General features: G+C 47.4%; 1 protein-coding gene across 22 annotated transcripts in view; it reads right to left on the bottom strand.

Moving 5' to 3' along the window:
- The window catches only part of LOC140717149 (ras/Rap GTPase-activating protein SynGAP-like), a 683,169-nt gene that overhangs the window by 224,122 nt on the left and 443,768 nt on the right, over window positions 1–15,279 (bottom strand). Inside the window, exon 1 of one of the 22 annotated variants that reach the window (XR_012096493.1) lies at window positions 4,816–5,070. The exons of 20 other annotated variants lie outside the window; for them this stretch is intronic. The gene's annotated coding sequence lies outside the window, so the exon portion shown is untranslated. Of the gene's footprint in view, window positions 1–4,815; window positions 5,071–15,279 lie in introns of those variants that run through there. One more of the 22 variants, XR_012096492.1, reaches the window with a different exon arrangement.

Here is a 15,279-nt window from a genome sequence, read left to right as displayed (position 1 = left end):
TATAACGCACCCTACACACAGTCCTTTCAAACACTGCCAGGGCATGTTAGATATAACGCACCCGACACACAGTCCTATCAAACACTGCCAGGGCATGTTAGATATAACGCACCCTACACACAGTCCTTTCAAACACTGTCAGGGCATGTTAGATATAACGCACCCTACACACAGTCCTTTCCAACACTGCCAGGGCACGTTAGATATAACGCACCCTACACACAGTCCTTTCAAACACTGCCAGGACACGTTAGATATAACGCACCCTACACACAGTCCTTTCAAACACTGTCAGGGCATGTTAGATATAACGCACCCTACACACAGTCCTTTCCAACACTGCCAGGGCATGTTAGATATAACGCACCCTACACACAGTCCTTTCAAACACTGCCAGGGCATGTTAGATATAACGCACCCGACACACAGTCCTATCAAACACTGCCAGGGCATGTTAGATATAACGCACCCGACACACAGTCCTATCAAACACTGCCAGGGCATGTTAGATATAACGCACCCTACACACAGTCCTTTCCAACACTGCCAGGGCACGTTAGATATAACGCACCCTACACACAGTCCTATCAAACACTGCCAGGGCACGTTAGATATAATGCACCCTACACACAGTCCTTTCAAACACTGCCAGGGCATGTTAGATATAACGCACCCTACACACAGTCCTATCAAACACTGCCAGGGCATGTTAGATATAACGCACCCTACACACAGTCCTTTCCAACACTGCCAGGGCACGTTAGATATAACGCACCCTACACACAGTCCTTTCAAACACTGCCAGGGCACGTTAGATATAACGGACCCTACACACAGTCCTATCAAACACTGCCAGGGCATGTTAGATATAACGCACCCTACACACAGTCCTTTCAAACACTGCCAGGGCACGTTAGATATAACGCACCCTACACACAGTCCTTTCAAACACTGCCAGGGCATGTTAGATATAACGCACCCTACACACAGTCCTATCAAACACTGCCAGGGCATGTTAGATATAACGCACCCTACACACAGTCCTTTCCAACACTGCCAGGGCACGTTAGATATAACGCACCCTACACACAGTCCTTTCAAACACTGCCAGGGCACGTTAGATATAACGCACCCTACACACAGTCCTATCAAACACTGCCAGGGCACGTTAGATATAACGCACCCTACACACAGTCCTTTCAAACACTGCCAGGGCACGTTAGATATAACGCACCCTACACACAGTCCTTTCAAACACTGCCAGGGCACGTTAGATATAACGCACCCTACACACAGTCCTATCAAACACTGCCAGGGCATGTTAGATATAACGCACCCTACACACAGTCCTTTCAAACACTGCCAGGGCACGTTAGATATAACGCACCCGACACACAGTCCTATCAAACACTGCCAGGGCACGTTAGATATAATGCACCCTACACACAGTCCTTTCAAACACTGTCAGGTCAGGTTCAAAATTCAAAGTAAATTGATTATCAAATGATGTACTGAGCATCAGATTCATTTGAGGTTCCTTGAGATTCATTTTCTTGTTGGTATTTACAGGGTAAAAAAAGAAATACAAATTTTTATGAAAAACTATACATAAACAAAGACTGATAAATAACCAATGTGAAAAAGACAGTTTTTGCAAAAAAATAATACTGGGAAATTGAGGTTGAGTCAGTAATAAGGAAGGGAAATGAAACATTGGCATTCATTCTGAGAGAACAGGAATAGAAAGGCAAGGATGCAATGCTGGGGCTTTAGAAGTCATTGAGCAGATGATTTTAGAGTATTGTGAGCAGTTTTTTGGGCCCCTTATCTAAGAAGGGATATGTCCTGGCACTCAAGTGGGTCCAGAGGAGGTTCATGAGAATGATACTGGGAATGAAAGGGTTAATGTGTGAGGAATGTTTGATGGCTCCAGGCCTGTACTTGCTGGTGTTTAGATGGAAGGCAGACGGGTGGGGGGGGGGGGGGGGGGGGGGGATATCTCACTGAAACCTACCAAATATCAAAAGGACTGGATAGAGTGGACATAGAGAGGATGTTTTCAGCCGTGGGAGCATACAGAACCAGAGGGAACAGCCTCAGAATAGTACGTTCCTTTAGAGATGTGGACGGATTTCTTTAGTCAGAGGTGGTGAATCTGTGGAATTTATTGCCACAGGCAGCTATGGAGACTAAGTCAATAGATATATTTAAAGCGGAGGTTGATAGGTTCTTGATTAGTAAGGGTGACAAGGGTTATGGGAAAAGGCAGGACGAAGGGTTGAGAGGGATAATAAATCAGCCATGATCAGATGGTGGAGCAAACTTGATGGGCTGAATGGCCCAATTCTGCTCCTGTGTCTTATGAGTTGTAAAAAGTCTTGGAAAGTGAGGCTGTAGTCACAGAATCAGTTCAGAGTAGTGGTGAATGAAGTTATCCACACTGGTTCTGGAGCCTGATTCCTGAACCTGGAGGGGTGGGACCTAAGGCTCCTGTAGCTCCTGCCTGACAGTAGGGCAAGAAGAGGGCATGGCCTGGTGGGGCCAGATATATCCTCCGCACAGTTCTGTTGATAAATTGGTTTACGCATACTGAGCTACAGTGAAAAACTTGTTTTACACGTAATGTAATGATCTGTATGGATAACATCAGTGCATCGGGAAATCAATAACAGAATACAGGATAAAGTTACAGAGAAAGTGCAGTGCAGGCAGACAATAAGATACAAGGACCGTGACAAGCCAGACTGTGAGGACAAGGAGCCATCGAGCTCTCGAAGGGACTGTTCAAAAATCTTATGACAGCAGGGTCGAAGCTGCCCTTGAGCCGGCTAGTGCTTGCTTTCAGCCTTTTGTATCTTCTCCCCAGTAGGGCAGGGGAGGGGGTGGGGGTGAAGAGGAGACAATGTCCAGGCTGGGTGGAGTCTTTGATTACGTTGGCTGCTTTCCTAGTTAGATACATCGTACTTTCCACACAACCCTATCAATGTCACCAGCTCAGGTACGTCCATCCATATTGCTGTACTGAAACGAATGCTCTACTGAAAAGACATGACTGTGAAACTCAGTCCAGCCCCTCTCTCTGCCTGTGGCACCTCCGGCCCTCTCGCTCCACTGGTGTGCTCCTGGGTACCCAATTTCCAAGCGCTGCCTGGGGTGCATGCCCCCAAGATGTCAGAGTGGAATTCACCTGGGCAACATGGGTAGGGTTAGTCTTCCTCTGCCCTTGTACAGAGGGAACTGCCTCTCAGCTGCAGCCCTACCATGTTTACACACTCACCAGTTAGGGAATCCAACCTCCATTGCATTTACACACTCAGTGATTGAGGTGAATCACTCTGACCACATTTACACACTCACTGTCCACTTTTACACACTTACCCAGCGGGTAAAGTCATCCAGCTGCATTTGCACACACATCTAGGGAAGCTAGACACCACTGGGGAATCCACCTGGCTGCATCGACACACTCACCAGTATATTTACACGCTTGCTGACTGGGAAACCCCTCTTCATTTACACACTCACTGGGAGGGGGGAACTCTCCCCCACTGCATTTGAAAACTGTCTGACTAAGGCGAGCCTCCCCAATCTTTGACACAACCACTGACCAAGGGAGTTTCCCAATACATTCTACACACTTATAAAGCAAGGGACACCCCCCTCCATCCTACTATGGTTACACACCCAGTAAGAGAATCTCCCATCCCATTTACACACTCACTGACCAGGTAAACCCAACTATATTCACACTCACCGACCTGGTGAATCCCCACATTTTTACACATTCAACAACTGGGGAAACCCTTGCCATGTTTACACACTCAATGACCAGGTGAATCCCTGGCACATTACACACTCACTGAGTGAGGGAACCCATGTTACTCTTACACACTTGTTGACCAGGTGATTTCCCACTGCATTTACACACTCACTGACTGCAGCAACCCCTGTATATTTACACACTCACTGGCACAGAGAATCTTCAATGGTGTTCATAAAGTATTTGAGGGTGGGGAGGGGCAAGCAGGGAATCAGTATGTGAAGTGTGAGGGGCAGGGATGAGGTGATGGGGAGGGGGGGAGGGAGCAGAGAAGGCCAAAGATGGGCTGGGGAGGCTGTGAGGGGAACAAAAGTAGAGAGGGGAGGGGAAGAGTGAAGGGACAAGGAGCAAGGTAATGGGAGAGTTAGCGAGAGGAGAGGGGATAGTGAGGGAAGACGACAGTTAGGAGTAGAGAAGGGAATGCCTGGAGAGCGAGGAGGAGCGAAAGGGCAAGTATCCAAGCGAGGGCAAGATAAGGGGAAGTAGAAGAGGGCTAGGTAGGCAGATGGGGAAGGATCTGTGGGTGAGTGGAAAGAAGCAAAAAGGAGAAATGCGGTGGGGCTGAGATTAAAGAGGTGGGGTTTAGAAGAGGAGGCGGGGCTAGGATCCAGGGAGGCGGGGTTTATGCAGAGGGCAAAACCCCTCCACGGGGACCTCATCTGTCACATCACATCCCCAGACCCCACCTCACCCATCTCACGCACACAGCGGCGCCCGGCGAACAGCTGAAGGCGATACCCGCATACTCCACGCCGTGCCAGCACTCGGAATCAGGGCTGGGATCGAAACTCACCCTCACTACCGCCTCTCCTCATCAAACTTCACTTCCACGGAGTTAAATTAGGGAAGAAACCGCCCCCTACAAACCACACACGCCGCCCGTTAATGCGCCCACCTACCGCGGCGGGCGGCACTTAGTTGATTGCAGTGAAACAATAAATGAATGATTGCACGATGCAAACTAACCCAAACCCACTACTTTGACAGCGGTTTACCATTAAAAGCAGAGACGACAATCAGGCAGCCTTCAGTAATAAGTTGCAATCGATCGGACTCACCACGCCGTGTTGCTGTGGAGTTTATTCCTCGAGCAATGCAATTAGGAGTCCGGGGCCTCAGTTTTCCAGGAAATGGGAATTTTAGGATCATTTGCAGGACGCTCATTGGCCACTGCCCTTTCGCCTTCCCCACCCCGAGGTCCTGTCACTTTCCCGGTTACATTGTTACTCCGCTCTCTCCAGCTGTCCATCACCGCGCAGGCACCCCTCTGGTTGCCTGCCGCCCCCGCCGACTACCATTGGCTGCCGGCGGTTGTCAGTCAGGAGGCCAGAACCAATCCGAAGCCAGACGCTCCGTTGATTGGCAGCGGGCGCACACCGCCCTCGCCGGCGGCAATACAACAAACTTGTCTTACTGTATGTACACCCCCGATCGCCAGTGAACATGTAGTCGGAATAATGACGGCAAACGGACGGAGATCGGTTTGAGGGGAATGTCGACGCTTAGCATGGGGCTGCTGGGCCGAAGGGTCTGTCTTTGTGTTGTATGTATTCAAATGAGGGACGTATTTCTTTTTCTCTCTGCTAACTACCCCCCAAAAAAGAATAAATGCCAGAATTTATAAGTCATCCCCAAACTTCCTTTGGGTCGAAGATATGGCAGATGCCGCACATTTCCTCGAACGATGCAAACTGCTGGAATGAAGAGTTTCTAAAACTGCAAAGAGTACAGAACCTTTGAAGTGTATTCAGCCCTCTGAACCTACCCTCTCATTAACAGGATCAGAGAGGCTCAGAAGGTCATGGGCCAAATGCAAGCAAGTCGGGCTAACTCTATAGGCATTTTGGTTGGCATGGCCAAGTTGGGGCAAAGGGGATTCTTTGGCCCACCTTCCTGCCATTTCTCAGTATCGCTGTTTCCTTCCTGATCAGATGCTGACTCAAACTTAAATATACCAGAACTCTGCCCCCACAGATCTGAATGGCAAGGAGCACCCCTGACTCGCAACCCTCTGGGAGAAGAAATTTGTCGTCTCTGTCATGAAGGGGCATCCTCTTATTTTCAAGCATAGAGCTGCACAGCACAGGAACAGGGCTGATGGCCCGTCATAGTCATGCCATGATGCCAACTCAAACTGTACACATGCCCTCACTTGCTTTATGTCCCTCCATTTTCCACCTGTTCATGGGTCTGTCAAAATGTCCTTTAAACATTGCAATCATATCAACCTCCAGCCACCAATACTATCTGTGTATAAAACAAGCCTCATAAATCCACTTTAAAATTTTATCCCTCTCACCTTTCAAAGTTATTGCCTCTAGTAATTAGCATTTCCACCCTGGGAAACCAGATTTATTGACTCCATAATTCTATAATATCTTCTCTTATCTACTGATGGTCCAGCTAAAGCAATCCCATTTTGCTTAGATTTTCCTTGGAGGCAACATCTTTTCTGCACCCTCTCCAAAGCCTCCACATCCTTCCTTTGGGGCAGCACGGTAGCATAGTGGTTAGCACAACACTTTACAGTACCAGTGACATGGGTTCAATTCCCACTGCTGTCTGTAAGGAGTTCCTCCCCGTGACCGCGTGGGTTTCTTCCGGGTGCTCTGGTTGGTAGGTTAATTGGTCATTGTAAATTGTCCCGTGATTAGGCTAGGGTTAAATCAAGGGGATGCTAGGCAGCTCGGCTCAAAGGGCCAGAAGGGCCTATTCCATGCTGTATCTCAACCAATAAATTAAAATAAATAAAATTTATTTTATTTTATTTTAATCATGCAAATTCCACAAAGGGTCTTGACCTGAAGTGTCAACTGCTTATTTCTCTCCATGGATGCTGCCTGACCTGCTGAGTTCCTCCAGCATCTAGTGTGTGTTGCTTGAGATTTCCAGCGTATGCTGAACCCCTTGTGTCTCTGCCTCTGGGCTTTCCCTTAACAGGAAATATCCTCTGTGCAATGGTGCATAAGTATGTTGCTTCTCTATACTCTAGTTCCACTCAATCCCTCCATTTGGAATCATCCTACTGAACGTTCTCTCAGCCATCCCCAATGAGATACTATCTCCTGTTACACAGGGCTGCCAAAATTGTTTGCAGTACCCCAGATGTGGCCGCTTTCACTAGCGCCCTGCATATTTTCGGAGACTTCCCTGCTGTTATACTCCAAAACCTCTGGAGAACAAAGCCCTGGATTCCATTAAGATTCCTCTGATAATTGCACATGTGTGCTCAATTTCTGTGTTTCGTGCACGAGGGCTACACCCCCCCCCCCCATCCCTTTTTGCCACAGTTTGCTGCAGACTTAGAGTCAAACAGTGCAGCAATAATTCTGTGCTGACCAAAGTGATTTCCTAAGGTAGCTGTTTTTAAATGTATTTGGCCCATGTCCCTCTAAACCTCTCATATCCATGTCTCAGTCTGAATGTCTCAAACACTGTAGTTATACCTGTCTCTACCACTTCCTCTGGCAGCTCATTCCACATACCCACTGCCCTCAGAGGGCAACTGAGGCCCTTGTCCCTCAGAGGCCCTTTAAATCCATCCCCCCTCACCTTAAACTTGTGTCCTCGGTTTTTAGATTCCCATACTTTGGGAGGAAAATAAAAGCCTGTGACTATCAAAACTTTTCACGCCCCTTGTGATTGTATAAACATCTGTAAGATCACACTATCAGCTTCCTTTGCTCTGGGGAATCTATCCAGTCTCTCCTTGTCAAGTCATGTCAAGTTTCTGTTTTTGTGCACAAGTACGGTGAGGTACAGGTACAATCAAGCCCTCCACTCCCAGTAACATCCTGCTAAGATTTCTTTTCTACTTTGTCCACTTTCCCAAATTGAACACCTTCACGTCACCTCCAAACTGGTGACTAGTCGCCATATGCCAGCTTGTGCCATGCTCACCTACTCCACCAAGATCTCTCTGCAGACTGTTTTAATCCTCCTCACCATTCCACTTCCCAACTATTATTTCGTAGTCCGCTGATTTGGCTACCATACACTTCCTTCACCTTAGGCATTAATAATTTATAAACTGCTGCTGTTCCTTTCAACACCCAACTGGCCTCAGATCACCAGTCTGAAAAGTACCCGTTATTTCACTGACCAATCATCTCCCACCCTCTGTTATGATCTCCACATTGCCCTCCTCCATCTGCCTGTTACCCCTCCATTCCTGGATCCACCTATCATGTGCCAGCTCTTGCCCCACCTCTTTACACTGCATCCCCCCCGCCCCCCACAACATGGTCTTTCAATCCAGATGAATGGTCCCAACCTGAAACATGAACTGCCCCTTTCCACAGATGCTACCTGACCTGCTGAGTTCCTCCAGCAATTAGTTTGTTGCTCCAGATTCCAGCATCTGCTGTCTCACGTGTCATGACTGACTCTCAATCCAGGACAATACATTACCTTCAACCCAAGGGGTTTCTGTTGAGTCACGCATACTGTCAAACATTTTCTAGAAGCCCAGATACATCTGCTAGTTCTCATCTATCTATTCTGGTTAAGACTTCACCATAAAATACCTCAAACATATGTCAGAATCAACCTCCCCCTTCACAAAGCTGAGCAAACTCTCTGCTGAATTAAGATTAGGATTTTCCGAATGTGCTTTCATTACTTCCTCAATGATTGATTCTAACATTTCTACAACAATACAAGTCAGGCTAATTGGCCAGCGGTTACTCACTCTCAGAATCCCTCCTATTTTGGATAAGGCGGTCTCCATTGGCAGTTTGCCAGAGCTCTGGCACTTCTCCAGAAGCTAAGGGGGTTTGGAAGGTTTCAGGACCTTGATCTGAAATGTTAACTCATTATTTTCTACAGATGGTGTCTGACTGAGTGAGTGGTTCCAGAGATATTTGTATTTAAGTTAAATTACTATTTGAACAGACCACCAGATGGAAGAATGCAGACTGTTCTAATGCAAATTCCTGTACCCAGGCACTGTGCCCTCAGTACTGAGAGAGTGTTCCTGTATTTTTTCTCCTTAGATGTAGCTGAATATCTGGGTACAAACTCCATCTGACACAAGTTTTGAGATGGTGGACTGTGTGTAAATTTGTTAACTGCCTGATATCACCCAGCGAATCTGGTGACTCTCTTCCAGGTGCCTCGCTGTTGCCTCCCAATCCCTTCAGAGACACGGCCGGGAAGTGGCTGTACCATTTGCGCTGGGCAAAATAAAACAAACCTTGTCAATGAACCTTTGCTTCTGCTACTGGGTAGGAAGTACAGGAGCCTTAGGTCGCACACCACCAAGTTCAGAAACAGTTACTACCCGATAACCATCAGGCTCCTGAACTGCCGTGGATAATTTCACTCTCAGCACTGAACTGATGCCACAATCTATAAACTGACTTTTAAGAGCTCTACAACTTGTGATCTCAATATTATTTATTTATATCCTATTGTCACGATTTGTTTTCTTTTACACATTGGATGTTTGTCAGTCTTTTTAAGTATAGTTTTTTTCCAGAAGCACTGTTGTATTTCTTCATTTTCCTGTAAAGGCCTGCGAGAAAATGAATCTCATTGTTGAGTATGGCGACATACAATCAGCGACACGAGTGTACCTAATAAAATGGCCATAGGAGTGGAACCCGTGCGGTCTTCTGCTACGGCCCCATCCACTTCAAATTTTGACGTATTGTTGTTTAAGAGAGGCTCTTCTGCCCACCACCGCTATAACGCGTGATCAATCGCCTCTGACCTCTCTCAGTAACAATGCCTATTCACCCATAGAACTCATGCTCACCGTATGCTTTTTGTTCTACCATTCCCTGTTAACTCCACATACAGACTGTTGTTTGTGAAAATCCCAGGAGATCAGCAGTTTCTGAGATACTCAAATCGCCCTGTCTGGCACCAAGAATTATTCCACAGTCAATGTCACTTAGATCACATTTCTTCCCCATTCTGATGTATGCTCAGAACAACAACTGATCCTTTTGACCCTGTCTGCAGGCTTTTGTGTAGTGAATTGCTCCCAAATGATGGCTGATTAGATATTTGCATTAAGGTGCAGGTATACGGGTGTACCTAATCAAGTGGCCACTGAGTGTAAATGTGGTTTGATTACAAATGTACTTCAAACTTTGAGCTATCAGCTCCATGCTCAGTGTGTCACTGCAAGTCTGTGTTCACCTTCCCCTTTAAAAGTCGTGCTGGGGCTGTTTATATTGGATCTGCATTCAGATCCAGGAATCTGCCTGCGGACCGTGTTCCCACGCAGCACAACAACACATCGGAAGTACTTGAGTCACTGCGTACACTGGGCTTAAAAGGGCTGCAGCTCTTTGTTCTCTGCATCTTATTCCAACGACTGCTTGTGTATAAATGTATTCCAGATTTCAATACCCTGGGGTGAACTCCAGAATGCAGGAGGTTTCAGTTAATGAAAGGGCTGGATGTGGATGAGGGAGTGAGGGGCAGGGAAGGAAAAGGGCTGGTACAAGAATATACAGGCAATGCAAATTTGGTACAGCATGCTCGAAGGACAGAGTGGCCTCAAGCTGGCCAATCTCATGGAAGAATTCACCCTCCCTCTCACCAGTTCCCTCATCCATATCCAACCCTGATGCTGATCCTTCTGTACTTGAGCTACCACTTACATTGGGATTACACAACAGGCATAGCCCTTTCAAGGGTAACTAAAATATTTTGCCCACTCTACCCCTGCAGGTTATTGAGCCACAGAGTCACACAGCATGGAGGGAGGATCTTCAGCCTGTTGTGTCTGTTCTGATCCTCAACCACCCATTTTCACTGCTCCCATTTTATTCCCCCCACATTCCCAATCAATGGATTCCACCTCTCACCTACCTGCTGGGGGTAACTGACAGTAGCCAACTAACTTGGGATGTGGGAGGGAACCGGAGCTTCTGGGGGAAACCTACGTGGTCACAGGGAGATCGTGCAAACTGCACACACACAGAGCAGCAGAGGTTGGGATTGAACCAGAGAGGCTGGGGTTGTGTTGAGGTTTGGGAGCCATGCCCAGTATCAGGACATGCTGACTCTGGCCTCCATGACTCTGGGCACCCATTCTTCCTGTCCACAATGGTGCACCTGTTCTGGTACAGCAGGCCTGAGGGGCTGAATGGCCTCGGCCTGGTGTTCTGTGACAGATCATCACCAACTCCAAGATGCAGGCAACATGGATCTAACAAACGTTTGGCAGGGATGAGCTTGGGAGAGAAAGAGCTTGTGTAGCTTGGAGATCAAAGTGAGCACAGGTTGTGGGAGGCGGAAACAAACTGGTGACCTGGGATTGATGCCGACCTCCAAGGCTGAGAGTCTGTGGAATTTATATCTTCTGCATGTGACTGGGTGGGATGGCCCTGAAAGCTCCATAATTAGCAGGTGGGAGAGGGAAGTGGTGGATTTGGATCTGGAAGAGGTTATTCACATGATTTGAGGGGTAGAATCTGGGGTAAAGTCACTGATAGAAATGTGGGTCAAACAGAAATCACAAGAACATACACCAGTCCTAATTGAAAGGGAGAACAGCACCAACATCTCCCAGGATCTATCCTGGCCCCATTACATTGTTGCAGTCATTAAGAAGGCACGGCTATATTTCATTTGGAGTTTGAGGAGATTTGCTATGTCACCAAAGACTCTAGTGAACTTTTAACGATATGTTTTGGTTGGCTGGTGGCGCAGTGACATCAGCGCCAGACTCCAGAACGGAGGTTCCTGGGTTCGAATCCAGTCAGGGCGTTCCCGAGTACCCTTTCCATCTGTGCTGGGTTGAGTGTTGAGCTCACAACCTGACCTCGTAAAATAAAGAAAAATACTACAAAATGTTTGTGCGAGGAGTGGCGTTCCACACAGCCTTCCGATCTCTGCCTTGTAAGGCATGAAAATGCCTGACACTGGCCTCTCATTGACGGAGAGCATTCTGACAGGCTACATCACAGCCTGATATGGAAGCTCCAGTACACACGATCCAAAACAGTAGCCAAGTTGTAGATTCAGCCAGCACTATCACGGGCATAATCCTCACAACCATCATGGACACCTTCAAGAGGTGATGCCTCAAAACTGCAGCATCTAGCACTAATGTCCCCCACCACCTGGGATGTGCCCCCTTCTCATTTCTACCACCGGACTTGGAGACCTAGAATCAAAGTTGGAAGAACAACTTCTTCCCCTTTACCTTCAGATTTCTGAGCAGACCGTGAACACTAACTCACTTTTCCTCTTTGGCCCTTCTTCTTTTTTAACAGTCATTTATATGCATGCTCTGCACTGCTGTCACAAAACATCAAATTTAAGGATGTAGGTCAGAACCCTGATTCTAATGAGTGTCAATGTGCGGTTGAAGGTCGACATGGACTCTACAGGCTGAATGGTCCCATCTCTGTGGTCTATGACTCTATGAGCTGATCCTTCTGCAGTTCAAGATGCCATCTCCAGCTTTAAACCACATCACCAGTCACTGGCCCACAAAATATTGTGAGATCCTCTCTTAGCATGGTCTACTCCTGGTGTACACCAGTAGCAATGGCTGCTTACCCCCTCTCCGTTCCGCCCTGTGGGATGTTGCTGGCTGGAACTGTCCAGGTCAGAGTTGGTGGGGCGTGGGTCTATGAAGTACAGTACACGTGGGTTTTAACGAGTGCACGAGAGGCTGCTCTAAGCACAGCTTGGATGATACATTGTGTAGCTAACGATCACACTCAGTAACGGTACTTAGCAGCTACGGTAATTACCATCTCTCTACCTTGGGCTTTAAACACAAAAACCTCAGCAGCAACACAGTGACTGGAAACCCTGGATTAACGTGTTGTGGATTTGGCAGTCAGTCTGAATGAAACACACTACCTTGATAGCCAGCTCCCGATTGGACACCAGAGTATGCCACTGTTGGGAATAGACCCAGGAAAGAGAAAATTCAACAACAGTGTCAAAGCTTTTGAACGACAGCACTTTGTTCGTGAAAATAGATATGGTGGTTTAGGAAGGAAACAAAGATAATGAGGCATTGGTAACTCAGATAATCCCGGGAAAATTAAGGATAAAATGGGCTAACAGGCTCACCTTCAGCCAATGGGCTGAATGGCCTGTCTGCTCCCATGCCTTATGGTCCATGGCCATGAGCAGAGACTGCCTCGAGCTTCATTCCATTCCCTGTGCAGCCCCACAGCTCCAGACCTGGTTCAATCCTGACCCCTGGCACTGCCTGTGTGGAGTTTGCACGTTCTCCCTGTGATCCCCACACCTCAATGACGTGGCCACCGTAAGTTGTTGCCAGAGTGTAGGGTGAGTGAAGGGTAGGGTCTGGGGTAAAGTTGCTGACGGAAATGAGGGTTGAACAGAAATTGAGAAAACAAACAACAGTCCTCATTGAGGGGTCGGCGGTGGAAAGAGTGAGCAGCTTCAACCTGTCCGTGGCTCAGGATTACTCCCTCTGGAAATTGCCCCCGGTGTGGAGGGTTTCTGGGAATATGTGGAGAATTGGTGAGAGGGAATTGGGGAAATTCCCTCTATTATATTTTCATACTATTCTATGAAAAGGGAACGACAAATATGCTCTGAGACTCGATGGGCCAAATGTGTGCCTTGGAGAAACAATAACATAAATATAAGAAATATAACAAACATCCTCCAAGAAGACCACAACCTTGCCGTTGGGTTTGGAGGCTTGCGTGCCTCAATGACCCGGAGAGCTACATTGGCTGGAGTCAGGGCTTTATGCTTTGACTCTTGGTGGGGTCACCCATGCCAAACAGGTCAAAGGGCAGAGGCCAGACTAAGAGTGGTCCACAGATCGTCCAGGTTCAGGGGTTCAGATGGTCACAAAAATATTGTTACGGAATCAGCAATGAAGAATCTTTCTATATCTGCGTGTGACTAAGGTCCCTGAACTGCACTGGGGGCACAATAGAGAAGGTGGCCAAGGACAGTCAGAGACGGAGGATCTTCATTAATGTCCAGTGGCGTAACAGGCAGTAAGCGTAACAAATAAAACAAAGGCTGTACTGCACAGATGGAGACAATAGAAGCTGCAGATGATGGAACCAGGAGTCTTAACCAGTCTGCAGGGGGGTCCTCAGTGGTCGAGCAGCATCTGTGAGGCTGAGAAATGCTTGATGTTTTGGGTTGAGTGAGGAGGGGAAGTAGCTGCTATAAAGAGGTGAAAGAAGGAGTGAGGTAGGGGCTGGTGCAACTGAGTCAGGAGGAGTATGATGGGCAGATGGAGTCGTTGGAGTGGGGAGGGAGGGTGCAGATGGAAGACAGCGGCTGGTGGACCAGGGACAGATGCTACTGCCGATAATCTGGCACCCTCTGACCTTCGGCAGATTTTCCACACTATTGCATGTTACTTCTCTTAGCACGCAAACACGTTTGTATTTCCCCTTTTTAGGAACTTGCACTGAAGTACAATTAATAAGTATAGGTATAATAGCACATAAAAATTTCCAGTGAACCTTCTGGGTTTAAAAGGAGTGTGGATCATGGATTAGTGATGTCACTTTCGTAAGGCACTCTTTTGAAGATGTCCTCGATGGTAGGGAGATTTGTACCATGATGCTGTTGGTTGAGTGTCCAACCCTCTTTTGACCCTGTTCCATACCAGTTGGTGATGCAACTAATTAGAACACTCTCCACTGTTCCCCTGTGGAAGTACGCATGTCTTTGGTGGCATACCAAATATCTTCAGGCTCCTAATGAACTATAGCAACTGGCATGACTTCTTCCTGATGGTGTCAATGTGTTGGGGCCATCCTCTGAGATGCTGACGCCCATGAACACTGGGACAGCAGATGATCGGAGTTTTACTGCCCACTCTGTGTTTGGCACCACTATACAGGTACGCATTCCCAGCTTTGTTTATCTGAATGCAGCCACCCTTTGAGAAAATCAACAATGGAGACAGAGATAAGTGATTATGATCTAACTGAGGTTATTCAGGGGTAGTTACAAAATGACCACAGGTGTGTCCTGCACATTCGAGCACGGTGAATATTTGGGAGAGATTAACAAACTGAAATTGTCACAGTGAGAGGTACAGTGGAGCCCTGATAGGAAAGGATGGGTGATGGCAGAAGGGAGACTGAACATTGCCCAAAGATAAACTGGGACAGAAAACTCTATTAGGAGTTATTTATCAAAGAATGATTGCAGTTTTGGAAAATACAACCAGGAAATTATTGGTGGATGTAACAGTGGTGTAACAGGGCACCACGTCACCAAACCCTTCTCTACAGATGTACTGATGAAATTGTACTCGCTGTTGCATCATGGTCTGGTACAGCCATTCATGTGCACAAAAATGTAAGAAGCTCTAAAAGAGAAGTGAACTACGGGCACATCCATCCCCACTATTTGTAGTAACTAAAGGAGGCACTGCCTTAAGAAGGCAACATCCGTCATCTTGGATCACCACCATCCACCCTCCCACAGCCACCACTGGCCAGGAAGTACAGACGCCTGTAGTCCCACACCAA

This window comes from Hemitrygon akajei, chromosome 2 (genome assembly GCF_048418815.1).
Source record: "Hemitrygon akajei chromosome 2, sHemAka1.3, whole genome shotgun sequence".
NCBI classification, from domain to species: Eukaryota; Metazoa; Chordata; class Chondrichthyes; order Myliobatiformes; family Dasyatidae; genus Hemitrygon; species Hemitrygon akajei.
This window is presented reverse-complemented; position numbering and strand designations above follow the sequence as displayed.